Genomic DNA, 27491 nt, shown 5'->3' on the forward strand with positions numbered 1-27491 from the left:
CCTTTATATATTTGGTTTGTCTAATGAATATACCATTCTTTAGTTGAGATACTTGCAAACCAATGAAGAATTTAATTTCACCAATCATGGACATTTCAAATTATTTCTTCATTTCTTCTACAAAACCTTTTCTCATTTCATCATCTCCTCCAGAGATGATGTCATCTACAAAAATATCCGCAATCAAATGTTTTCCTTCTTTTCCAATCTTCAAATACAAGTTACTATTGTCACTGGTTCTCATGAACCCTATACTTATCAGGTATGAGTGCAGTCTCTCATACCAAGCTCTTGGTGCTTGTTTTAGCCCATACAGAGCCTTCTTCAGCTTACATACCATATCTCTTCTATTTTCTAAAGAAATCACTTCCGGTTGCTCAATGTACACTTCTTCCTCTAGAACACCATTCAAGAATGTCGATTTAACATCCATTTGGTAGACCTTAAACTTCCTGTAAGGAGCATAAGCAAGCAAGATTATGACCCCTTCCACTCTAGCCACTGGTGCAAAGGTCTCTCCATAATCCAAACCTTCTTCATGTGCATACCCTTTGTAGAGTAACCTTTCTTTGTTTCTTACTACTTGATCGGTTTCATCCATTTTGTTTCTAAACACCCACTTGGTGCCTATCACATTTTTTGTTCTCTAGTCTGGCACAAGGGTCCAAGTTTCATTTTTCTCAATCTTCTCTAGTTCTTCATCCATAGCTTTGATCCAGTCTTCATATTTTAGAGCCTCCTTTGTTGTTTTGGGATCAATTTTAGAGAGCAGACAGGTACTCTCCCTTGCTTTTCTTCTAGTCAATACACCTACATTTTTGTCACCAATAATATTGTCAACATAATGATTGTTTCTGACATACCTTGGTGGTGCCGGTTCATTTCTTGGAGCTTCTTCTACTGGTTGTGTAGGTTCTACTTCACATGCTTTCTCATTTGCAGCTACACTTGGATTCTCTGCAGCAGGTTCGACCGGTACAATGTAATCGAATCCTTGATATTCCTCTAGTTCACTCTTATTGTCGTGTTTATTTTTCTCAAAGAACTCATCTACTTTGACATTTGCACTTTCCACAATATTACTGGTCCTTTTGTTAAAACACTGGTATGCTTTACTCTTTGTGGAGTAACCTAAGAGGATTCCTTCATCACTTTTAGGATCGAACTTTCCAGAGTACTCATCCTTGTTGATGTAGCACCTACTTCCAAATACCTTGAAGTAACTCACATTGGGTGAGTATCCACACCATAATTCATAGGAAGTCTTATTTGTCCCCTTCTTCACCTGTATCTGGTTCAAGGTATACACAACAGTACTCACTACTTCTCTCTAGAAGACATGTGGAATATCATTCTGACTCATTAGAGTCCTCGCACAATCAATTAGAGTTTTGTTTCTTCTTTCAACAACTCCATTCTATTGAGGTGTTCTGGGTGTAGACATCTACCTCATAATCCCATGTTCTTCATAGTAGTTTATGAACTCTTGAGAGGTGAACTCTCCTCCTCTATTCGATCTCAAACATTTTAGATTCTTACTGGTTCCTCTCTCTACTCGAGCCTTGAAGACCTTAAACATGTGAAAAGCTTCAAATTTTTCTTTCAAGAATACAACCCACATCATTCTTGAGAAAGCATCTACAAACAACATGAAGTATTGGTCCCCATAGAAACTCTTAGTCCTCACAGGACCACACAAATTTGTATGCACTAAGTCCACCACATTCTCAGATGAATAAGATTTGTTGTTGAAACTAGATTTGGTCAACTTTCCTAGCTGACAATCTTTACACATAGCATTCTCAGGTTTCATAATGTCAGGCATACCTCTGATAGACTTCATTTTACTAAGCTTTGCTATGCTATCAAAATTAACATGACACAATCTTTTGTGCCACAACCAACTGTCTTCTACCTTTTCCATTAGGAAACTTCCTACATTGGTGTCTAGGTAGAACAAATTACCTTTAGTTTGTTTATCGGTAGCAATCATACATCCTGATTTATCACTTATTTTGCATATTCCTTCATTAAACTCTAACCGGTAACCCTTATTATTAAGTTGTGCAACACTTAACAGACTATACTTTAGCCCTTCCACCCAATAAACATCTTCACAATTTGTTTTATCATTTAGGGCTATAGATCCCTTACTTTTTACTGCACAGGGAACATCATTGCTGAATCTCACCAATCCTCCATCACAGTCCTCCATGCTGAGGAATTTGTTCTTGTCACCAGTCATATGGTGAGTGCAACCACTATCAATTACCCAGTTTCCACACCGGTTTGAACTAGAAATCAGTGTCATATCACTTTCCTCTGTGCTATCTTCCTTTACCACTACAAATGCAATCCCTTCTCCATCAAATCCTTATGATTCTTCATCGGTAACTCCTTTTATAAGATAGCACTCCTTCTTTCTATTCTCTTTGTATCTTCTAAAGTTATCCTTCCTATCATTGTCAGGACATCTAGATGCAATATGACCTATTTTATTGCAAGAGAAACACTTAAGGTGTAGTTTACCTCTGTACTTTCCTTTTCCTCTTGGCAACCTTCTTGCTATTAGTGCTTCAAGCTCATCTTGTTCATTTTCTTTAGATAACAAGTTGTCATGTTCATGAGAATGACCGGTTCTTGTAGTAGAACTACTTTTAGTTTCTTTTCTTCTCATTGCTGGTGCAACTATCATGGAGGATTTGAAGGCAACATCAATCTTTGGCATACTATTATCATAGTTGCTCAGTTCAAATACAACCAACTTACCAATTAGGGAGTCAAGTGTAACATTAACTATTACCAAAGATCTGAGTTCCTGAATTGCAGAAAACCTTATGACATATTGAGGTAGCAAGGTTCTCAAGATTTTGCTGACCACATCATCTTCCTCAAGTTTTCCACCAGCATTTCTGATGGATTTTACGACATCCTTTTTTCTTTTGTTGTATTGTTTTATATTCTCTCCTTCTTGCATCCTCATCTCATCAAATTTGCCTCTCCAACTATCCACCTTAGCCTTTTGTATATGAAGATCTCCTCCATAAATAGTCTTCAGCTTATTCTACATCTCATAGGTTGTTTTCAGATCTTGAATCTCAATATACTCGTTATCAGATAGAGTACTAGCAATCACCTCCATAGTTGTGATGATATCTTGCTTCTCTTTGATCTGATCCGCAGTGAGAACCCCAGTAGGTTCATTGTACTCTATGCTTACATGATTCCAATATTGATCTCTTAGGGTTCTTAGGTAGAGCTTCATTCTACCACACCATAATGTGTAATTCTCCTTAGAGAACTTGGGACCTTCCTTTCATACCATCTTGGATCTTTCCTTAAGCTGTTAAGCTCTTTTGAATCTAAGGACCAGGGTTCTGATACCAATTGAATCAACACTATACCAGTTTTACTAGATATAACCTTAATCAAAGTTTTTACTCAAACTTAACACTTATCAGTAAAGGTAGCATTAATAAGAAACATGCACACATAAAATCAATCACACATGAGAAACAAGGTTTATCACGTGGAAGCCCAAATGGGAAAAAACCATGGTGTAAGTAGAAACTCACAAAATTTGCACTCTTCTGGAGTACGCCTAGTGAGGAGCCATCCCTGTTAGGAGATTACAAAGACACTGTCAGGTGCCACCCGATTAAGGGATTTTCTTGAAGTCCTGTTAGAACCTTTACCCTATTAGAGGTAGCCTTGTTAAAGGACTTAGGATCATCAATTAAGATGTCACCTGGTTAAGGGATTTTACAAAGGGCCCTGTTAAAGTCCACTCGGTTAAGGGATTTTACTATTTTAGTTATTAAAAAACAAAAGAGAGAATGATCTGCTATAATATCTACTTTTAGCTTAATCAGATCCAATTGAAGCTCTTCGGTTTGACCACCAGTTACACTTGCTCTGCACTCTACTTGTGCTCTGTATTCTTTCTCTACTCTTCACACTATCTGAGCTCTGCACACTCTCTTCACCACTCTACTATTCACTTAGCAGTTCTGCACTCTTCTCACTTTGTTGGATCGCCTCTCTTCAAAATTGCACTTAGCAATTTTACGATCAAACTTTTTGGTTTTCGCCAAAAACCTTTATACCATATTTTTCCAACACATAACTCCTATTTCCTAAATGAGTTAAAACCTAAAATTCAGTAGATTTGAAATTCAAGTCTTCTCACACTTTCTCTGTGCACTCTCTATCATTCTCGCTAGTAACTCATCCTTATCTACCAACGCACCTCATAATTTCTGCAACCTCTGGGTCATGTTCTGTCTTTTTAAAGCGAATCAAAAAATCCGCACAAATCTTGCCTTAACTAGTTGTTAACTATTGTAGACTTCAATAGGAGTTTGTTTGATGATATCTCATCTTGACTGACTCACCTTTGGTCATTGCATCCAACTTACTGGTCACTGCTCTGAGATTCTCAGTGGATATCATCCTTCAACCGGTATCACCGGTTCACCGGTGTAACTCTTCACCTTTTTCCACCAGTCACTGATCATCAATTAGACTGATCACCGGTCTATCCAAAGTGTTCCGGTTGTGCATAAGACTACTAAACTGCAATCGGAGTCACCTCTTGTGACCGTATAATCATTTTAAATTCATGTTTAAGAAACATATCTTAACACATATTGGATGCTTGACTGACCGGTCAGCTACTCTGTTTATCCTTCAATCAACTATTCTTCGACCAACACACTGCTTAAGTGTGTCAATAATGCATATTAGGGAAACATTGGATCCTCCATAATGTTTGCAACCATGAGTAAACCATTGAGGTTTACCACACCTCCTTGCCTATGAGCTTGGCCTTATTCACCAGTAAGTGTTAGTCATCAATGACAATATTAACTGATGAACCGGTTGTGCCAACACCATCAGTTATGCCAATAGTTCTTTCTACAAGACCCTAATTTTAAATTTAATTCACTTGTGGACAATTTCAAATTTAAATTTTAAAAAATCAAGAGGTTAATTAAAAGAGCCCTAATTTTTAAAATTAAAATTTTAACATTTCAAATTAAAATTTTAAAATTAAGAGGTTATTTAACAAAGGCCTAATTTTAAAATTAATTTTTTTTGGATAAATTCAAATCTTCTAGTGGGTAATTTTGAATTTAAATTAAGAGGTTATTTTCAAAGCCTTAATTATAAATTTAAATTTCCTAGGAGGTTGCATAAATTTTCAAAAATTCAATAATCAGTTTTCTAAAATTTTGACTTATTCAAATTCCAAGTCTCAAATTCTCATTTTTAAATTTTATTTCACATTTTTCAAAATTAAATCTAATATTTATTTTTTTCAAATTTGTGAATCCCATTAATTAAGTGGTTTTATTTATAAAATCCTAATTTATTTAAAATAATTTGCTTAAACTTAAATTTCAATATTCATCCTGACAATTAATGGATTTGATCTATTTGCTATTTCACATATGATTACATTGTTATTTACGTACATTTATTATAATCGTGTGTTGGATAATGGCTTCTTTTACTTCATGCTACTTCTTTTCATTCATAGTACTTGGACATATTGCATTTTTTGGACTTCCAAGTTCATTCCTTTTCATAGATTAGATCTCAAAGCTTTCATTTTTCATGTATGTTGCATCATGGCGATGTTTTTGGGAAAATGCATTTCATACATAGATCACCTAAAAGCTTTTGTAGATCCTGATCCTAGAGATGACAATGAGAAACTTAATACTTGTACCTCTCCTAGGGTATCTAATGTGAATGAAGTAAGAGCTAATACTCCTATCAATGATCTCTCTAATGGAGAGAAATAATTGAAGAGCAACATGGCCCCATCTTTTTCTCATACACATACCCTTGTGCAAGGGGGGCAAGGTCAAAATATTGATGTTTCCATCTCTCTAGATCCTCCTTATTCTCCTAGAGCCTATCTTAAACATAAAAGCATATTTGTATCTAATATGATGTCTCTCCCAATATAATATTAAGCAAAGATGAGGCCTTAGATGATAAGGATCTTCCTTCCCCATCTACCAAAGAGGATATGCATGATGAAAGAAAAGAAAATCCTCCTCTACAAGATATTCCTTCTTCATCTACTAATCCTTTCATTCCTTCTAAACATCCGTACACCACAAATTTCAAATAATTTTATTATAATGTTCCCCCGCCTTATCAATTAAAAGATTCTTATAGGAGTGGTTTTAACATAATATCAAAACAAGGTTTTAGAGGACAAGGACTTGAAAATTTTGAACAAGGAATTCGAGTCCCTATAGAGCCTCCTACACAAATCACCACAGAAGGCCTAAGAAATGATAATAAATCTCCTATGGATGAACTCATTAGGATTCAAGACTTCAAAAATCATCTTGCAAGACAACAAGCCATTAGCGCTCGCAAAAGAGATTCTTCTTCAAAAGCGTTCATTTCATCAAACCCATGATCACCATGCCGATGATTGTCCCTATTTTCAAAATTCAATGAAAGAACTTATCGATATTGGTAAAGTTAAAATCATGGATGAAAATCCTTCCTCTTCTAATAATGACTCTTGTCCTCAATCTCAAAAGATTAAACCTACATCTATTAATGATCAAGAAAGATTAGCAAATAGAATATTTTGGAGATTGAAGTATGATAAGAATATTTATTTTCCTTTCATTAGACCTAATTATAATTATAAGCATAAGAAAGGTGATACACATTGTCTTTTTCATAATTGGTATTCTCATTCTCTTAGAAAGTGTAGAACATTTAAGGAATTTGTTCAAGAACAATACAATTGTGCTCGTATATGTCTTTCAAGGGATCTTGCTCCCTTTTACGTGAAAAGGTAGTGCCTTAGCACTCCTTTCACCCTCAAGTTTCTCCTCACCCTATGACATAAGAGTTTAACTTAATTGGGGGCTCTTTGTCATTAGAGGTGGTTATTATTCAATTTCAAATATCTTGGGGTAGCAACATGATTTCCCCTCTTTCTCTCCTCTTTCTAAGGTTTCACTATTTTCTTTGTGATTGCATTATTCATAGGTTGATGCCCTTTCTTGCATAGAATTATCCTTCATGCGAGCACATATTTTTTCCTTGGAGGGGACCTATTCCTTGATTGAAATGGTGAATTTTTAAGAATAATCTCTCCTTAGAGAACTTTTTTTAACCTTCTTCTTCCTCTTCCTTTCTCATTGAAAATGATCTCTTCTTTTGTGTTGTGTTATTCATCACTTGAGGTCCTTTTCTGGCATACAATTATCCTTCATGCAAGCACATGCTTTTTCCTTTGTTAGGACCTATTCTTTTTCGGAAATGGTCCGTCTCTTATGAATAACATCTCTCTAACAAGATGTATAATTTTCCTCCTTGTCCTCTTGCTTGGGGCAAGGATGGTTGTTTCTACCTCTCTCTTTCTATCTAATGTATTGCTATTCCCTTTAGTGGTTGCATTTCATGTGTTGATATCCTTTCTTTCAATGATATGTCTCTTATGATTAATCCCTCCTTAGGGGAATATGCGATCTCTCTCTCTCTCTCTAAATATTACCACATCTTTTGAGATGCATTTTACATAAAGTAATGTCTTTTCTTGCATTGGATATTCATTCATATGAGTATATTGTGTATTTACTTATGCCTAATCTATCCTTAGAATATTGTGTAAGTCTTCTCATTGTCCTTACACTTGGGGGGAAATGATTTATTTCTCCTCCTCTCTCTCCTCTCTAAGGATCTACTTTTCCTTTGTGGAGTGGTGTTTGTTCATGATTGGGTGTTGTTCCTTGTGAGAAGTTATTGTTGGCTCAAGGATTCTCTCTTACACAAAGAAGTGTAAGTCCTTGGATACAACCTCTTATTCACTTGGCAATATACATCTACCATAAACTTACCCCTTTACATTGGGTCAAAAGTGTGTCACCCTTCATCAAGAATCCCTTTCACCTAGCAATAGGAGGAAGGTATGAATTATTGTTCTCCTTCCTTTTGGTAGAAGATGTTATGCTTGTTTAAGATATCTCCTCTTGGAGGTATATGTCTTTTGAGAAAAGATATCTTCTTCCTTCAAGGATCCCCTTTACACTTGTTGCAAGATATCTCTTTTCCAACTATCTTATCCTTGCTTGAAGAGTATTCCCTCTATAGCCCGGATTTATGAAATTGTTGCCTAAAGGATATCTCCTTGGTGTTGAAGGTAAGGTATCCTTGTTTCTAATCTTCCTTAAGACATCAACATAACACTATGTGGACATCTTAAGGTGGGAGGGGTGGCAGCCATATCGTTCCCTTTGTACTATATTGTACTATACTCTTGCATATCATTTTTGCATGTCTTAATGGGGTGTTCATTATTGGAACCAGAGTAAATAATCTTAGAGCGATATGCTTCACACTCAAAACTTGATGCAATATTTGATTTACGTCTTAGACAAGGTTACACATCACCGAAAATAGAAAATTCTTAAACGGGATGGCCTCAAAACTAGGCATGTATCTGCCACTTGGCATTTACACATTTGCACACACACAATTGCCCCTTGGAATTTGCATTTACATTAAATGTCTTAAATAGGTTGAATCTCACTAAAAAATAGAGAAAAGTCTCTTACACGGGGTGCTATACACTTGAAACTAAACATCACTTGCACACACGCATGAGGATGGGTGGAACTAGCTAAAAACAACTAGACTATTCTTACTCTCCTCCCCACATGGATCACCTAGATACAAGCATTTAGGGGCAAGTAGTCCATGTCCTTTTCTCCCATGAATCTCCTAGATAAAAACATCTAGGGGCGAGCATTCCATGTCCTCTTTCATCATTCTTCTCATGGATCACTTGGATAAACACATCTAGCGTGTATTCATGATCTCTCTTCTTCCTCTCATGAACTCATAGTTTTGCTATTGATAGTTTAAGGATGATTCTTTCTTTTCTCTTTTATGTGATCACTTGTGTTCATGAGATGGCATTTTTAAACAATGATACTTTTTGTTGACACATTTTGATATCGAGGTCTCTTCGGCTAGTTGACTTGAGGTCTTGTTTTTGGTCTTTAGCTTTTGGGTCTTGTGTGCTTTTGTGTCTTTGCCTTTATTTGTCTTTATTTATTTTTAATCTTGTTTTGTGTGTTGTTGCATATTTTTGAGTGAGTTAAGATCCTAAGATTGGGGGCTTAGTTCCTCAGAATTAGTGATATCTTATACTCTTTTTTATTTTGCTCGACATTCGTCATCTCTCTTTCTTCTACTTTACCATGAGTATTTCCGTAAGCTTATACTCTCACTAAAGTGGGGGCTAAATGTAGCATCTTGAAATTGCACCCCTTGCAATTTTGACCGCATTTGGGGTGCTCACCTTATCGGTCTAATCCCCATTCTTGATCGGGACCTACTTGTGCCTCCCCTATGCAACCAAGCTTCATGTTTGCATCTTGTAACTTGCATAGCCCCTTGTTCCTAGTGTAAATGAGGGCAGGACCAAGACTCCATGCCTTGGTGGGGGTTGCATATGCATTATATATATATATATATATATATATATATATATATATATATATATATATATATATATATATATATATATAAAGCAAATAAGGAATTAAGCTAATTAAGTAAAATTAACTCCATTGCAATAGAGGAGTACTAGTCATTTAAAAAAAAAATTGTGACTAATTATTTAGTTGTGTCTTACCTGATCACCAAAATAGTCATTTATTTAGTAATTTAGAATTGTGTTGCAAAAAATGACTAGAATTTGGTCATTTTTACTTGACGTGACTAAAAGTTTTAGTCACCTGATCATTTATTTACCATATTTCTACTAGTGAAGGGTTTTCCCCATGTAAATCACTATGTTATGTTATGGATGATATTATGTTTATTTTTGTTAAGTTTTTGTAACTATTGTAGCAATCTGTAAGAGTTTTTACATTATCCTCCTCTCAAGGTTAGTATAGGAAGTTGTTTCACTACTTAACTTCCTTACAAGTGGTATCAGAGCTTGATCACCTTTGGTTTTAGTTGTGAGTTGTTGGGTTTTTTGAACTAATCTAGATTTTAGTGTGAGCTTGTGTAATAGATACATTTTGATCTTGTTGCAAGAATTTTTCAAATGGCAAGTTTGTTAGGGAGAATGGAGGTGGAGAAATTTTCTAGAAGTAATTTTGAGATGTGGAAGCTGAAAATGGAGAATTTGCAAATAGATCAATATTTGTGGGATGTTGTTGATGCAAATGTCTCAAGACCCTCAGATCCTACTATGACTTCTCAAATACAAGGGTCTAATCAGATTGTGCCTAGAAGACTCTGTTCTAGTCAATGTCCACGAAGAGAATACTATAAAAAAATTATGGAGTAATCTTGGTGAAATGTATCAAGCGAAATCTTTACTAAATCAGATTTTCTTGAGGAAGAAATTGTATTCATTGGGAATAGAAGAGGGTGGATGAATTAGAGACCACTTGGAATCATTTAATATGTTGGTGGTTGAATTGGTATCTATTGGTGTTAAGATTGATGAAGAGGAGAAATGATAGATCTTTCTTTGTTCTTTATTTGATTCGTGGGATTCTCTTGTTATAGCTATCAATAGTACTTCTATTGTTTTGAAGTTTGAAGATTTGGTGGGTACCCTACTTGGTGAAGAGATGTAGAGGAAGTTATCCACCATTTTGAAGGAAGCCCTAACTGTTCATGGAAAACCTAAGGAAAAAGGCAAGAAGAATGGGAAGTGCAATAAGTCCAAATCTAGAGGGAGATCGAAATCTCCTATAAAGTCCAAATTCATTTGTTGGAATTGTGGTAATTCGGGTCACATCCATAAGGACTACAAAGAAGAAAAGAATACGAAAAGATGAAGTTTGATTGTGATTCTGAGTCCGAGAAGGAAGATGGTGATATCTTCATTGCAACTTTGGCTACTCATGTGGGTAATGATGCATGGTTAATTGAATCGGGTGCATCTTTTCATATGACTTCCAATAAAGATTGGGTTTTTGAATATGAATAATTTAATGGAGGTAAGGTGTACTTGGGTGATGATTCACATTTAGATATTATTGGTCATAGTAAAATTAGGATTAGATTTCCTAATGGTAGAATAAAAAGGATTAGCGGTGTGTTGTATATCCATGGATTAAAATGAAGTTTATTATCTGTGAGAAAACTAATAGATGCGGGTGTCCAAGTAGTAGTTTTTGATGCAAGATGTAAGATGATTAAGGGTTCTATGGTGATTGCTAGAGGTGCCAAGTTCAACACTTTGTATAAGATAGAAGCATACACTATTGAGTGTAATAGCACTTCTGTAAAAGTAACTCCATGGATACTTCATCGAAAGATTTGAGGGTTTCACTTTCACTGGATTGACATGACTTTTGGGTACCTAAGGGTTCCCTTTCTTTTGAAGAAAAGTTACCTGCAGAGAAGACTATGTTATGACATCAGAGACTTGGCCACATTGGAAAAAAGGGTCTAAGGACCTTGAAAAATAAAAAACCTTGTTGAAGGTTTGAATGATTGTAATATTGACTTTGATTTATGTGGGCATTTCATTTATATAAAACAAACCATGTTTAGTTTTACTCGAGTTCTCATAAATCTTGTCGTGTTTTGGATATTATTCATTATGGATGTGTTTGGTCCTGTAGATGTTCCTTCCATTGGAAAATCCACATATTATGTTTCATTTATTGATAATTTTAATAGGACATGGGTATACTTTCTAAAGAATAAATTTGAAGTTTTCAGTTGTTTTGAAGAATTTAAAGCAATGATTGAGTTGCAGACTGGAAAGAAAATCAAATGTTTGAGGACTAATAATGGTGGTGAATTTTGCTCTCGTGGTTTTGATAGATTCTATAAAGACTGTGGCATTGATAGATAGATGACAACTCTGTATCCTTCACAACAGAAAGGAGTTCTAGAAAAAATGAATAGGACACTGATGGAGAAGGCTAGGAGTATGCTGAGTAGTGCTGGTCTAGAACATAAGTTTTGGGCTAAAGCTATTACCACTGCTTGCTACCTGATTAACATGTCTCCTACATCAGCTCTTGTTGATAAAACACCTATGGAAGCATGGTCAGGTCACAAGCCTTCATTGAGTCATCTTAGAGTTTTTGGTTTTGATGCATATGCGCATGTGATAAAGCAAAATAGAACAAAGTTAGAGAACAAGGCTATGAAATGTATCATCATCGGATACTGTTATGGTGTGAAAGGATACAAGCTTTGGGACCCTGTTGCACAGAAGGTAATTCATAGTAGAAGTGTTATTTTTAGAGAAATTAAGTCTCCTTCTGTTAAATTGCAGCCAAAACAAAATAAACAAGAAGATGTGATTCAATTCCCTTCTATGCCTAAAAAAGTTGAATTAAGACCACTTGATAGGCAAGAAGCTGAAGAGAGCTCATCTAGCTTTGAATCTTCAGAAGAGGAGGAAGAACTTCCAACTCATCTTGTTCAAAGGTCTACAAGACATAGATATTCACCTAATGATTGGAGATGTATTTTTACTTTGAATACTAATATGGATGAACCTAGATTTGTAGAAGAGGCATTAGGTATGAATGATGCAGAATCCTAGAAGATTGCTCTGGAAGAAGAAATGGCAACTTTGAAAAAGAATGATACATGGGATCTTGTACCATTGCTTGAAGGATGGAAACCTGTTGGTTGTAAATGGGTGTTCAAAAAAAATATGGGTTCAGATCGAGGAATTGAGAAGTATAAAGAAATGTTGGTTGCAAAAGGCTACTCTTAGGTTAAGGGTGTTTATTATGGTGAGATATTTTTTCCTGTTGCAAAAATGACATCCATTAGATTTTTTCTTTCTATTGTTGTTGCTTATGATTTAGAGGTTGAGTAAATGGATGTGAAAATTGCTTTCCTTCATGGTGATTTCGAGGAGGATATTTATATGACACAACTAGAGCACTATGTGGTGAAAGGTAAAAGTAATTTGGTCTGTAAATTAAAAAAAGATTTGTATGGCCTCAAATAGAGTCCTAGGATGTGGTACTAGAAATTTGATACAAATGTGTTGAGTTTGGGATTTGAACGTTCTAAATCAGATCATTATGCTTATTATAAATTTGATGGTGATCATATCTTGTACATTGTATTATATGTTGATGATATGTTATTCATTGGTAAAGGGAAAGGTATGATTTCAAAACTAAAGTCTCAGTTTGTTGCTATATTTGAAATGAAAGATCTTTGGTGCAATGAAACACATTCTTGGGATGGAAATTAGAAGAGATAGAGTGAACCAAAATCTATGGCTAGGCCAGAGTAAGTATGTGAATTTAGTTTTACAGAGGTTCAATATGCAAGATTGTAGACCATTGTGTTCCTTTTACAATTGTAATGAAACTATATGTTCCAGATTGTCCTACATCTACATTGGAGATGGAAGACATGAGTGGAGTGGCTTACCAAAGTGCAGTGGGAAACTTGATCTATGCTATGGTCTATACTAGACCAGACTTTTCCCAAGCAATGGGATTTTTTTCCATATATATGTCTAATCATGGTAGAGTTCAGTGAGATGCAGTCAAAAGAGTCTTCAGATATTTAAAGGGTACCTCAAAGTATTCTTTGTGTTATCATGGTAATTTGGTTGGAGACATGATTTCCCTTGATATTCATGGTTATGTGGATTCAAACTGGGCATGTGATATTGATAGTAGAAGATCCACTAGTGCTTATGTGTTTACTTTATTTGGTGGTGCAATTAGCTGGATGAGTAATCGATAAGTTATGGTTGTTTTGTCCACTATGAAACCAGAGTATATGGTAGCTACTCATGCTTGTAAAGAAGCCATTTGGCTTGAGAGATTGTATTTAGATATTGGAATAAAAAAAGGTTCAATGATAGTTTATTGTGATAGTCAGAGTGTGATATGCCTTGCTAAGAACCCGACATTTCATGCCCAAACCAAGCACATTGATGCTCAGTATCATTTTATCATAGATATGGTCGAAGATGGCAGGGTGAAGTTGGTTAACGTAGAAACTTTGATGAATGTTGCAGATTCTTTAACTAAGGATGTGAACATAGAGAAGTTTAGATGGTGTTCAAAGTCTATGGGCCTCATGTCCCCTAGCAATTAATTTACTGTGTTGATACTCCCTTTTCTATTGCAAGGTGTTCGACAAGTGGGAGAATGTTGGGAAAATGGTGTCTCAACCTTACATTTACATGAGGTTAATATTTATAGTAAGTTTTTGTTTGAGCATGAATGGTGTGAAATTCTCCCCAAAGCGTTATATTAGCTAGATAAGCATGCTAGTAAATTTTTGTCACAAGATCACAACTAGTTTTGAAGATATTAAAGTCTCTATTTTGGAGAGGTGCAATTAAAGGTTTAAACTTAATTTTGGGGACTTTAGACCCTCTTAAATACCCTGAAAATTGGGCATAAATAGTGTAGTAATTTATGAGGTGATAGAGAACTTCTTGATCTTTCTGACTATTCAAACGATTTGACAATTGGACACACGGTTCGCAAGTTATGGCCTCCGAAAGTTTGTACTCCTGAAATAGGAAATATAAAATTTATCAAACACATAAATGAGTTGTAAAAGGGAGAGACACATGTTGATGTGTGTTTTAACATGTCATAGGGCATCTAGAAGGGAGACAAGGTCGGCTACACCTTATTGGGTGGTTTTAGTGTATGGTTTTGTAATACTGTTTGACGGTTTCTTGTATTGTATCTCCTATATATGAGGTGCATGAGATAGAGGTTATGTGTAAGAGTCTTATGGCTATTGAGTTACCTCTGAATCTCTAATTAGTGGTACTCTTGTGAAGATATTTCTCTGCAAGTATATTGTAATTTTTTTTTATTACTGAATAATATATTGGGTGGTTTTTGGAGTGTGGGGTTTTTCTCTCGAAAGGGTTTTCCCCACATAAATCACCATGTTATGGTTTGAATGTTATTATGTCTATTTCTATTTTCTGTAACTGCTGTAATGATCTATAGAAATTTTTGCATTACCCTCCTCTCAAGGTTAGTGTAGGAAGTTGTTCCGCTACTTAACTTCCTTAAACTTATCACTCTGTATGAGGCCCGTCCATAGTCAAGCGACACGACAAAAGACACAAGGGACAACACAGTAGGGACCATTGATGCATGTGAGGAAGTACATCTGCCTTGATCAAATCATCTAAGAGCTCAACCTACCAAAATTGTGGCATTAACACCAACTCGATCATGTCAATCCGTGCATTAAGGGTTGTACATCTCGTCCATCGTACCTTGATATTTTTCTCTACAAATACAGGATGAAGAAACAAGTTTGAACAAGCATATGAACATGTCGAGACTCAAACCGAGGATGTGATATCAACACCACTTGCAACGTTGTCGTTGCACTGCGGGGCCATCCCCGTTTATCTATTTATTTATTATTATAGTTTATTTTATTATATTATTATTACATTTTATCTTATTATTATATTAAATTTTAGTTATATTGTATTATATTTTTAATAATATTATATTATATTTTTAATTATTATTTTATATTTATTATATGGGTTTAATGAAGTTAAAAACTTGATTAGCATATTATTATATTATATTATTATTACACCATATTATTATTATGTTAGATTGTATTAATGTTTTATATTATTATTATAATCAATTAGAGTTATGGTTTTATAAGTGCTAAGTTTAGTGAAAGCAAAAAATTAATTAACATATTTTAGAGTTTAGTGCATTAAAAAATTATTTACAACATATTCATATTTTTAAGATTCTTTAAAACTTAGGAAAGAATTGTATTTTGTACTAATTATGTAATTGAAGAATAATAAGCAATTCATAATAAATAATATTTCTGACCTTCAAAAAATTTAAATTGAGAGAGTCATTTCTAATATATATTAAAGGCTATTCAATCATCATTTTGGTGATTATTTATGGTAATAAATAAGTACAAATTCAATACACAAATTTGTAAAAATATGTAAGATCAAATGTAAATTACTTCAATTCAAACATTGTATAACATTATTGTTCTATGTTAGATTAGATTTTGTAAAAGAAAAGAAATCTCAAGCACTATAATTGAATAATAGTATCAACAAATAAAATTTACACATAAATACAAGCAAGAATGTTTAATGATCATATAATTGGATCAAACACGAAAGTTTAATGATCATATAATTGGATCAGATTAAAATTATTTGGAGCTATTGAAAATCAATTTAAGTTCTTTATTGTATAATTTTTCTAAATTGCTAGGAATATTTTTGAGTTTAGAATAAAGAATCAACTAACAATATTGTACATGGATTGTTTGTGGGACCTTTTAGATCATGTTATTGGCAAATTGTCATTTTGTATTTATGCATATGCGTATATTTCTATCGATGTAACCATTGCACCTTGTTTGGGTGCAACTGCTAGTCTTCAGTTTTCTTACAATCGAAGCACCATGGTTAATAGAATGTGATCAATATGTAATTTTTTTCTCTAAAATAATTAAAAGTGAGACACATTATTATGCTTAAATTAGATTCTAAGTAAAAGTGAGAGAGGGACTATTATCAAAATATACTATAAACAATAAAAAATGGTATCTCCATTCATTTTGATCTTCGAGGAAAACAAAATTAACATAAAACACCAAAAAGCGTTGTAATTATATATAATTAGTAATAAATGGCTATAGTAGAGGATCATATGGAGCATAGGCCATGTTTCCTAAAAAGTCTGTCAACATCTGAAAGTTGATATCTCGTCAAAGTAAAAAAGAAGTTGGACTATTGACTTTAATTAAGTGACTTGTAGTTTATTAATTAAGATGACTTATAAACGATTTGTTAAAGATTAAATCTTGTTGAATGAATATTTTTAAGAAATAAAGTTGAGATCAAAATAGATATTCTTGAAATTCAACTCAAGAATAAAAGAAACAATATTTTATAGATCTAATATCATAACTATAAAAATATTCTCAACTAATTTTTTTAATAATAAAATTTATGATATAAAAGATTGAAAAAAAACTAGACGATATCTAACATCAAAATAACTTTTTTTTCATTAAAATGTCGTGGAATAGAGAGTAAAAAGTATTTGAGTGGATTGAGCCTAGGTGAATGGGGGACAAGGATGTTTGTATGTGGTCAAACTTCCATTTTTTTTCCTTTGAACAAATTATTTTGTCAAATTTGTGCCCACTTTTCTAAATGATTTAGGTGAGTAAAATGACCTACCCACTTAAGACCAACTTCATTGAGTCAAATTGACCGCCCTTTATTCTTCCCATGTATTTGTTAATTTTCTTCATAGTTATATGCCACTACTATATGTTTTAAGTCCATATTCATGATTGGTATTTAATATATAAATACAACTTTATTCCACCCAAGTATTTATATCTTTTTATAAGGGAATAAAATCCATTTAACATAGATTGATTATATAAATTTAAAAAATAAATAGGTAATTGATTTAGATTAATTAAAGTTGAATTGATTATTATTATCATAATTTAATAAATATGAAATAAGATTTAGGAATTGAATAAAATAAATAAGTAGGTATTTAGGTTTAATTTTGATATAGAAATGCTTGTCAAGAATTTTGAGATGTCAAAGATTTATAAAACTAAAATTACTGAGATGTCAGAAAGTGCGATAATAATTACTCCTTATGAAATGCTTATATTAGCTCTAGTGAAAGTTTGGGTATATATATATATATATATATATATATATATATATATATATATATATATATATATATATATATATATATATATATATATATATATAATGGGCCTAATGAGTGATCATGGCTAGCCCACTAAGGCTAGACCCTACCAAGTATGTGGTGGTTGCAACATTGGTTAGCCACTAGATGTAGCCACCAAGATTATAGTTCTTTAATAAAATTTAGTGTTGGGTAGCCACTCAAGTGGTACCAACATCCCCACCATTAGGGAACTTCCACCACTAGGGATCTATCACCAACCGCTGGTTTGTTTTGAATGAGCTTGATATTTATTTTTTGTTGTTGTAGAGCACATAAATTTTACTTATGGTATTTTTTTATTTTTTTAATAGGAATTGAAAATATCTCTCTAAGTAATATATAATGGAATAATTTTAGTCATCAATTTTTTTGTTTGTGTCAAAATTTGGTTCCTAGATATCAATTTACTCTAGGATGGCTTTAACAAGTGATATATTTCACATATAGAATTAATTTTTATATTTGAATAATATATGGAGATAATTTGTTGTATACTACATAATATTTTAGGTGGTATTTCACTTAAATGAACATAGAGAGTTTGTACTTATAAGAGTTTGAGATTTGAGGTGTGATTGTATGAGCATCCATATATATTTATGGTTAAAAATTTGTGGGGGTGCATATTTTTGTGAGACTAATATGATGGTATAGTAGGCTATTATTTTTAGTATTCCTTGATACAAATTTATAGGTATTTTTAGAGTCTGGAGTTGTGTGGAGATATGTATACAAGTTGTCTTATAGTTTGAGGACATGGATCAGACAAGTGTGAGACTTGAATTATTGGCTAAGTGAGGGTTGAGTGTAGGTAAACTGATGGTGATGATTATGCTATCATAAATATTAATGTATATTCAGGTAATAGTATGACTACGTATGTGGTTTAAGGTGGTGATGTGTTGAATGTTAGGATGTTGTCATTACCTCCTAGATGTTTGTTTGGTTCCTTGACTATGATTTTCTTATTAAATATTTCTTTAGAAAATTATATCTAGAGTCAATCTCGTTTTGAGTCTTGGAATCTATAAGTTATCTTATTTATTGTCTCATTTTTTTGAGTTATGTATGATTTGATGACAAGTTCACATGATTTTCATATTTGAAATCTATCAGTTGTGCAATTTAGTGGGATGTCCTTACCCATAGGTTGTTAAGATGAATCACATGCTATCTATCTATATCCACATATATATTTTAGTGTTGGTACTAAATGTAATAGTTGGATTATTAATATGTTTTGGGATAATAGGATGGATTATTAGAGTGTCTCTAGATATTATTTTTTTAATCAAAATATCATGGGTAGTTTGGTTAAATAATTTAATTGGAGCTATTAGAAATGAGGACTTATTTTTAAGATTGTGATATCATGAGGATTCCTTTTAATTTGTATTTTTGGCATGACATGGTTGTTATTCATATGCACTAGTGGTTCTTAGATTGATTCCTAATTGTAGGTGGTACTTTATCATTTTTTCTTGGTGAGCTTGGTTTAACTTTATTATTTAGTCATTAGTATTTGAATTGAGTGAGTATGCATCATGGGTGGTCTTCATTTAGGAGATGGTTATCACAAGCCCATGGATAGATACATATCATGGTTTGGTTAGATCTTTGTTAGTGACATGGACTCATCACTTGGTTATAGATGATATTCTTTTGTAGTTTTTGGTATCATGGAAAATGTTTTGGATCATGATTCTTGTATATAGTGAGAGTGCTTTGATATCTTGAGTTCCTTCAATAAGAGATGGTTGTCTTCTTGTGATTCAATATTTTGACATCTTGGTTAGCCATGGAGGACTCTTATAATCTTTATTAAGGTGTCTATTTATGGATTGTTATTTTTCAAGGTAGGAGTAAGCCTATATGACGTGGATGGAAGACAAATAGCCACCTTCCATTTCTGATCTACTCATGCTCTCACTTTGGCCTTGTTTCGTTATCTGTCTATTTCGATTGTTTTGTGTGTCAATACTTTTCCTTGATTAGGGGTGAGATCTTTGGAATATTTTATTTTGAGTTTTTAGGTATTGTGTTTCTTGCCTTTAATTTTTTTGTCTTAATTTTAATTGATATTTTCTTGACTAACCTCATTAGGCTCTTGGTTGTATTTATAATTGATACTTGGGAAAGATAAGTCTTCAAGTGATTCACTTGAGGAAACAATGAAAGGAGGTTATTTTAATGTCTTGGAGTCATTAAAAAAGTCATCCAAAGATGTATTAGTAGGTGCAGAGGCTAAGAGTTCTATTGAATAGACCGAAATACTAAGAGGGGGGGACAGGTGAATCAATATTCAACTTCAAAATCTAAAACTGAAAGGTTAATATGCTAAACATAGCTTAATCTTAATTATCCTTGAAAACATAGAAATAAATTGCATAACACAACCACAAAAGAGACACCAGATATTTTTCTACGTAGAAAACCCAAAGAGGGAAAAACCACGGAGAGGGTTAACTTTCAAGATAATATAACTAGTTATATGAGATTACAAAATAGGCTCACTGTCAGAGGGCTAACTGCCCAAAGAGTTTACTGCTCAAATATAATTGGTTTACAATCAAAAGGCTTACAACCAAAATGAGTGAACTAAGAAATTTTCATCTACATATGCGTGAAAACAGTTCCAATTAAAGCTTAGACAACACACTATCTGCTTGCAGTAGATCTGATTAAGAACCTCTGCAAAATACTTCACAAACTTTCTACAATACTTTGACTGTTTGTAGCAGACCCGATTAGGAACCTCTGCAAATCACTTCACTAGCTCACTACATAATTCTACTTATATCGAACCAACAATTCAACTCTATTGCTTACCGCTACTATTCTTCACTCATATGCTTCACACACTACAAAAGAACATAACATTTTAATAACACACTACAACCATTGGAGCAAAATATCAATATAGATCCTCAAGGTCAGCTAGACCAGGTAAGAACATATCCACAGAGCACCAAAACAACACAATATCATAATGTTGCAATAACCAGAGCACAAAATAGAATAACTGAATCATAGCTAAGACCAAAAATTTCAGAGCATACTAAACACAATCATCACATGATTTAAGATGTGAAAACAAAGAAACCAATGAAGCCATAAGACACTGTAGGAAACCAGAGCACAAGAATCTGCTCACCACAACATATCCAAACATACAACTGAAACATGTCACCCGAAGAAAAAATTTCAAGGTAGATGACAAATGTCACAACCAACACCAAAAGCTCTCACATTCATGCACTCATATCCTCATGATTTTAGAGCAATAATCATCTCAAATATTGCGATAGAAACAACATCATCAACAACAAGGATCATGCAATTTGTAACATACATACCTATCTTGAACTGTGCTACAACTCAATATTAACAACCTCTCACATATCAATCTACATATTCAACATCTAATCTAGAGCACCAGATTTGACATCATTGACAATATGGATAAGTCATTCCAACAATCTTTCAATAATCTCCCCCTTTGTCATTGATGGAAAAACACATATATCAAAATTTTCCATAGCTCATAACTCCCCCTTAAATAATGCTTCCAATATTCTCACAACATTTCTCCCTGACACAATATTTCTCCCCCTTTGACATCAAGGACAAAGGGTAATAGAAAAAATGAGTTACCAAAACAAAAACTACACTACAAAGGAAAGAATGGTTCATTTACTCTTCTGAAAGATCCTCTTATACTTATCCTTGAATTCTAGATTAAAATATTTCCAAGAATTTATTACCAAATGGATACTTAAGCTCGTATTGTCATTCTGCACAATTATATCAACTGCATCTGATAACGAACCAGTAACAAGGATGTTCCGCACACACTTTTGTACTTCAAAAAGAATACCAAAAAGATGTTCTAACCGAGGTTTAACAATCTCTTATTTTCAAGATTATACTTACCAAAACTTCATTCTATTTTTGATAAAAAAATAAGATCTGATTGCAAATAATTTATCTTCCTTCTCCGTGCACCATCAATATCACTTAAAATATCAACCACCTTACCTAAGGAACACAATTCAAATTCAACAGAATCAATTTTTTGCTTTGAAATTCTCCATAACAACAGGCCATAGGAAACAGTATCGGTAAACTTTGCTTGCTTATACCACACAAAATCTCATATTCTTTATATCTTCAGATAGTTTTTTCTAAGAATATATGCACTTCTCCATTTTGAATATCTTCATCATCCACTAGTACCTTAACAGACTACTTCATTTGATCTTTAAGAACAACACACAGGACATATAACAAGATGACTGCAATATTGTCAAGAGAAATATAGTTCTAGACTAGATAATCAACAAAAATATCCTCAATTTGATCTTTGATCATAAGAGGGACGCTCAAGTCACAATTCACCAACCTTTTTCAAGAAAACTCAGAATATTGTCAACACTCCATAGATAATCTTCTTCAACCTTTCTTTCTTCAGCAACATGCTCATCCTTAACCACAATAGATGATTATGGATCATCCAGAGAAATAACCTCATGCACAAGCTCACTTCTTGCCTTCTTCATTGATCCCAAAGGAGACATCACACTTTTCCTCTTTGAAATCTTACTACTGGAGGCACTTCCTTCAAGAGTATTGACAAAATTGGGAACTGAACCAGAGAATAACTTCTTCTTTTGAAACTCCAAGAAATATTCTTGGCATGCTAGATATGTAAGGAAGTTAAGTAGCGGAACAACTTCCTACACTAACCTTGAGATGAGGGTAATGCAAAAAAATTTACAGATCGTCACAATTTACAGATGCTAACAATTAGTCAAGAGCGCATATGGGATATGTGCTTTGATGGATCGAGATGTCAGACTGGTTCAGGAGTAGGTGTTGTATTAATCTCACTCGAAGGAAAGCCAATCCCTATTTATTTTTGTTTATAATTCCATTGTACTAATAACATTGCTTAGTACGAAGCCCTTATTGATATCTTACATGCCACAATAGCAATGGAAGTGAAGCATATTCATATTCATGAGGATTTATAAATTTATGATAAATCAAGTCACGGGAAAATATCGTGTCAAGCAATTGAAATTATCTTAGTATAAAGACCTATTCATAACTATACTTCAATATTTCACGACCTACACTATCGATAGCATATCTTTGAGGGAAAATCATCATGCAAATGCAATGGAAAGCACTGATTTCCTTATAGGTCTGGGTTATAGTCTGAACATTCTTTGCTCTCCTACTGTATCTGATCAGTTTGATTTTGATAGTTTTATGTATGCTCATATAGACTCAGAAGATTGGTTTGTGCATATCTATAACTATCTTAAGAGTGAAAGTTTTCTTGATGATGCTAGTATGAGTATGCATGTCAAAATTTGAAAACTTGTCACTTTGTATATTCATTTATCTAATGCTCTTTATCATATATCATACAATGGTTTTCTTCTCTGTTGTTTGACTAAAGTTGAGATACCTCTCACTCTCTAGGAAACTCATTTAGGCTCTGAGGGTGGGCACTTTAGAGGCAAATCTTTGGTTCACAAGTTAAAATACATGGGGTATTACTGGAAAACAATGGAACAAGATTCCTTTGCCTTTGTCAAAAAATGTACTCAATGTCAATAACATAGTAACCTTATTCGGGCTACCGCACATGAGCTCTAATTTGAGGCTTCTCCTTGACCATTCCAAATTTGGGTACTAGATATTATTAGCAAGATATCTCTCCCTTCTTCTAAACATCATACCTTTATCATAATTACTATAGATTACTTCACAAAGTGGGTCGAAGTTATACCAGTAAAGTTCACCATTGCTAATATAATTTATAGGTATCTTGTACATAATATCATATCTCATTTTGGTTTACCCGCTACCCTTGTGTCTGAGAATGGTGTAGGCCATTTAAGAACAAGGAGGTGAAGAAGTTTTTGAAAAAAAATCATATTCAACATCAATTTTCTACACCATACTATCTAACAAGAATATTGAACAGATCTTACGCAAAACCATTAGTAAGCATGGTAAAGATTGACATACTCAATTGATTTATGCACTATGGGCCTATCACACAAGTGTATGTACAACCACAAGGACAACACCTTATAAACTTTGTATGGTGCTGGTGCAATCATGCTATTAGAGTTGGAAATTCCTTCATTGTGGATTTCCCTTAAAGGGCTTATTGATGATGACGGTTATCATCCCCTTTGGATTAACCAAATTGAGTTGTTAGATGAGTGTCATCTAAAGGCCCTTTAGCATCTCCAAGACTATAAAAAATCTTTATCTGAGAAATATAACCAGAGCATCCTTCCTTAAACTTAATTTCAAAATAGGTGAGCTAGTTCTTTATGAGAATTAGAAGAATGTTAATGTGTCACCCGACCAAAGAGGTAAATTCAACCTAAATTGGTTAGGTCCTTACATAATCACCTCTATCTATGGCTTTGGTGCTTGTAGTTTATCTCATATGGATGGCACACCTCTTAAAGAGCTTGTGAATGCTCTGCACCTACGTTAGTACTATGTGTAGACGAATTGTATGTGTCATGTGCACGACACTTAGTTCTCTAAGGTTGTTTTGCTATGACATTTCTTCATCAACATAATTCTATATATGTTTGTGTTATGAAGTGACTGTGTGTGTGTGTGTGTGTGTGTGTGTGTGTGTGTGTGTGTGTGAGTGATACAAGAATATTCTATATCCTTGAGACATATTAGATTATCACAGTATTTAGGTGAGTAAAATGACCTACCCATTAAGACCAACTTCATTCAGTCAAATTGACCGCCCTTTATTCTTCCCATGTATTTGTTAATTTTCATCATAGTTATATGCCATTAATATATATTTTAAGTCCATATTCATGATTGGTATTTAATATATAAATACAACTTTATTCAACCCAAGTATTTATATCTTTTTATAGGGGAATAAAATCCATTTAACATAGATTGGTTATATAAATTTTAAAACTAAATAGGTAATTGATTTAGATTAATTAAAGTTGAATTGAATCTTATTATCATAATTTAATAAATATGAAATAAGATTTAGGAATTGAGTAAAATAAATAAGTAGGTATTTAGGTTTAATTTTGATATAGAAATGCTTGTCAAGAATTTTGAGATATCAAAGATTTATAAAACTAAAATTATTGAGATGTCAGAAAGTGTGATAATAATTATTCCTTATGAAATGCTTATATTAGTTCTAGTGAAAGTTTGGGTATATATATATATATATATATAATGGGCCTAATGAGTGATCATGGCTACCCCACTAAGGCTAGACCCTACCAAGTATGTGGTGGTTGCAACATTGGCTAGTGGTTGCAACATTGGTTAGCCACTAGATGTAGCCACCAAGTTTATAGTTCTTTAATAAAATTTAGTGTTGGGTAGCCACTCAAGTGGTACCAACATCCCCACCATTAGGGAACTTCCACCACTAGGGATCTATCACCAACCACTGGTTTGTTTTGAATGAGCTTGATATTTATTTTTTGTTGTTGTAGATTACATAAATTTTACTTATGGTATTTTTTTATTTTTTTAATAGGAATTGAAAATATCTCTCTAAGTAATATATAATGGAATAATTTTAGTCATCAATTTTTTTGTTTGTGTCAACATTTGGTTCCTAGATATCAATTTACTCTAGGATGGCTTTAACAAGTGATATATTTCACATATAGAATTAATTTTTATATTTGAATAATATAGAGATAATTTGTTGTATACTACATAATATTTTAGGTGGTATTTCACTTAAATGAACATAGAGAGTTTGTACTTATAAGAGTTTGAGATTTGAGGTGTGATTGTATGAGCATCCTTATATATTTATGGTTAAAAATTTGTGGGAGTGCATATTTTTGTGAGACTAATATGATGGTATAGTAGGCTATTATTTTTAGTATTCCTTGATACAAATTTATAGGTATTTTTAGAGTGTGGAGTTGTGTGGAGATATGTATACAAGTTTTCTTATAGTTTGAGGACATGGATCATACAAGTGTGAGACTTGAATTATTGGCTAAGTGAGGGTTGAGTGTAGGTAAACTGATGGTGATGATTATGCTATCATAAATATTAATGTATATTCAGGTAATAGTATGACTACATATGTGGTTTAAGGTGGTGATGTGTTGAATTTTAGGATGTTGTCATTACCTCCTAGATGTTTGTTTGGTTCCTTGACTATGATTTTCTTATTAAAGATTTCTTTAGAAAATTATATCTAGAGTCAATCTCGTTTTGAGTCTTGGGATCTATAGGTTATCTTATTTATTGTCTCATTTTTTTGAGTTATCAATGATTTGATGACAAGTTCACATGATTTTCATATTTGAAATCTATCAGTTGTGCAATTTAGTGGGATGTCCTTACCCATAGGTTGTTAAGATGAATCACATGCTATCTATCTATATCCACATATATATTTTAGTGTTGGTACTAAATGTATTATTTGGATTATTAATATGTTTTGGGATAACATGATGGATTATTAGAGTGTCTTTAGATATTATTTTTTTAATCAAAATATCATGGGTAGTTTCGTTAAATAATTGAATTGGAGCTATTGGAAATGAGGACTTATTTGTAAGATTGTGATATCATGAGGGTTCCTTTTAATTTGTATTTTTGGCATGACATGGTTGTTATTCATATGCACTAGTGGTTCTTAGATTGATTCCTAATTGTAGGTGGTAGTTTATCTTTTTTTCTTGGTGAGCTTGGTTTAACTTTATTATTTAGTCATTAGTATTTGAATTGAGTGAGTATGCATCACGAGTGGTCTTCATTTAGGAGATGGTTATCACAAGCCCATGGATAGATACATATCATGGTTTGGTTAGATCTTTGTTAGTGACATGGATTCATCACTTGGTTATAGATGATATTCTTTTGTAGTTTTTGGTATCATGGAAATTTTTTTGGATCATGATTCTTGTATATAGTGAGAGTGCTTTGATATCTTGAGTTCCATCAATAAGAGATGGTTGTCTTCTTGTGATTCAATATTTTGACATCTTGGTTAGCCATGGAGGACTCTTATAATCTTTATTAAGGTGTCTATTTATGGATTGTTATTTTTAAATGTAGGAGTAAGCCTATGTGATGTGGATGGAAGACAAATAGGAACCCTCCATTTCCGATCTACTCATGCTCTCACTTTGGCCTTGTTTTGTTATCGGTCTATTTCGATCAGTTTGGGTGTGAATACTTTTCCTTGATTAGGGGTGGGATCTTTGGAATATTTTATTTTGAGTTTTTAGGTATTGTGTTTCTTGCCTTTAATTTTTTTGTCTTAATTTTAATTGATATTTTCTTGACTAACCTCATTAGGCTCTTGGTTGTATTTATAATTGATACTTGGGAAAGATAAGTCTTCAAGTGATTCACTTGAGGAAACAATGAAAGGAGGTTATTTTAATGTCTTGGAGTCATTAAAAAAGTCATCCAAAGATGTATTAGTAGGTGAAGAGGCTAAGAGTTCTATTGAACAGATCGAAATACTAAGAGGGGGGGACAGGTGAATCTATATTCAACTTCAAAATCTAAAATTGAAAGGTTAATATGCTAAACATAGCTTAATCTTAATTATCCTTGAAAACATAGAAATAAATTGCATAACACAACCACAAAAGAGACACCAGATATTTTTCTACGTAGAAAACCCAAAGAGGGAAAAACCACGGAGAGGGT

The sequence above is a fragment of the Cryptomeria japonica genome, chromosome 3 (genome assembly GCF_030272615.1).
Source record: "Cryptomeria japonica chromosome 3, Sugi_1.0, whole genome shotgun sequence".
Taxonomy (NCBI): domain Eukaryota; kingdom Viridiplantae; phylum Streptophyta; class Pinopsida; order Cupressales; family Cupressaceae; genus Cryptomeria; species Cryptomeria japonica.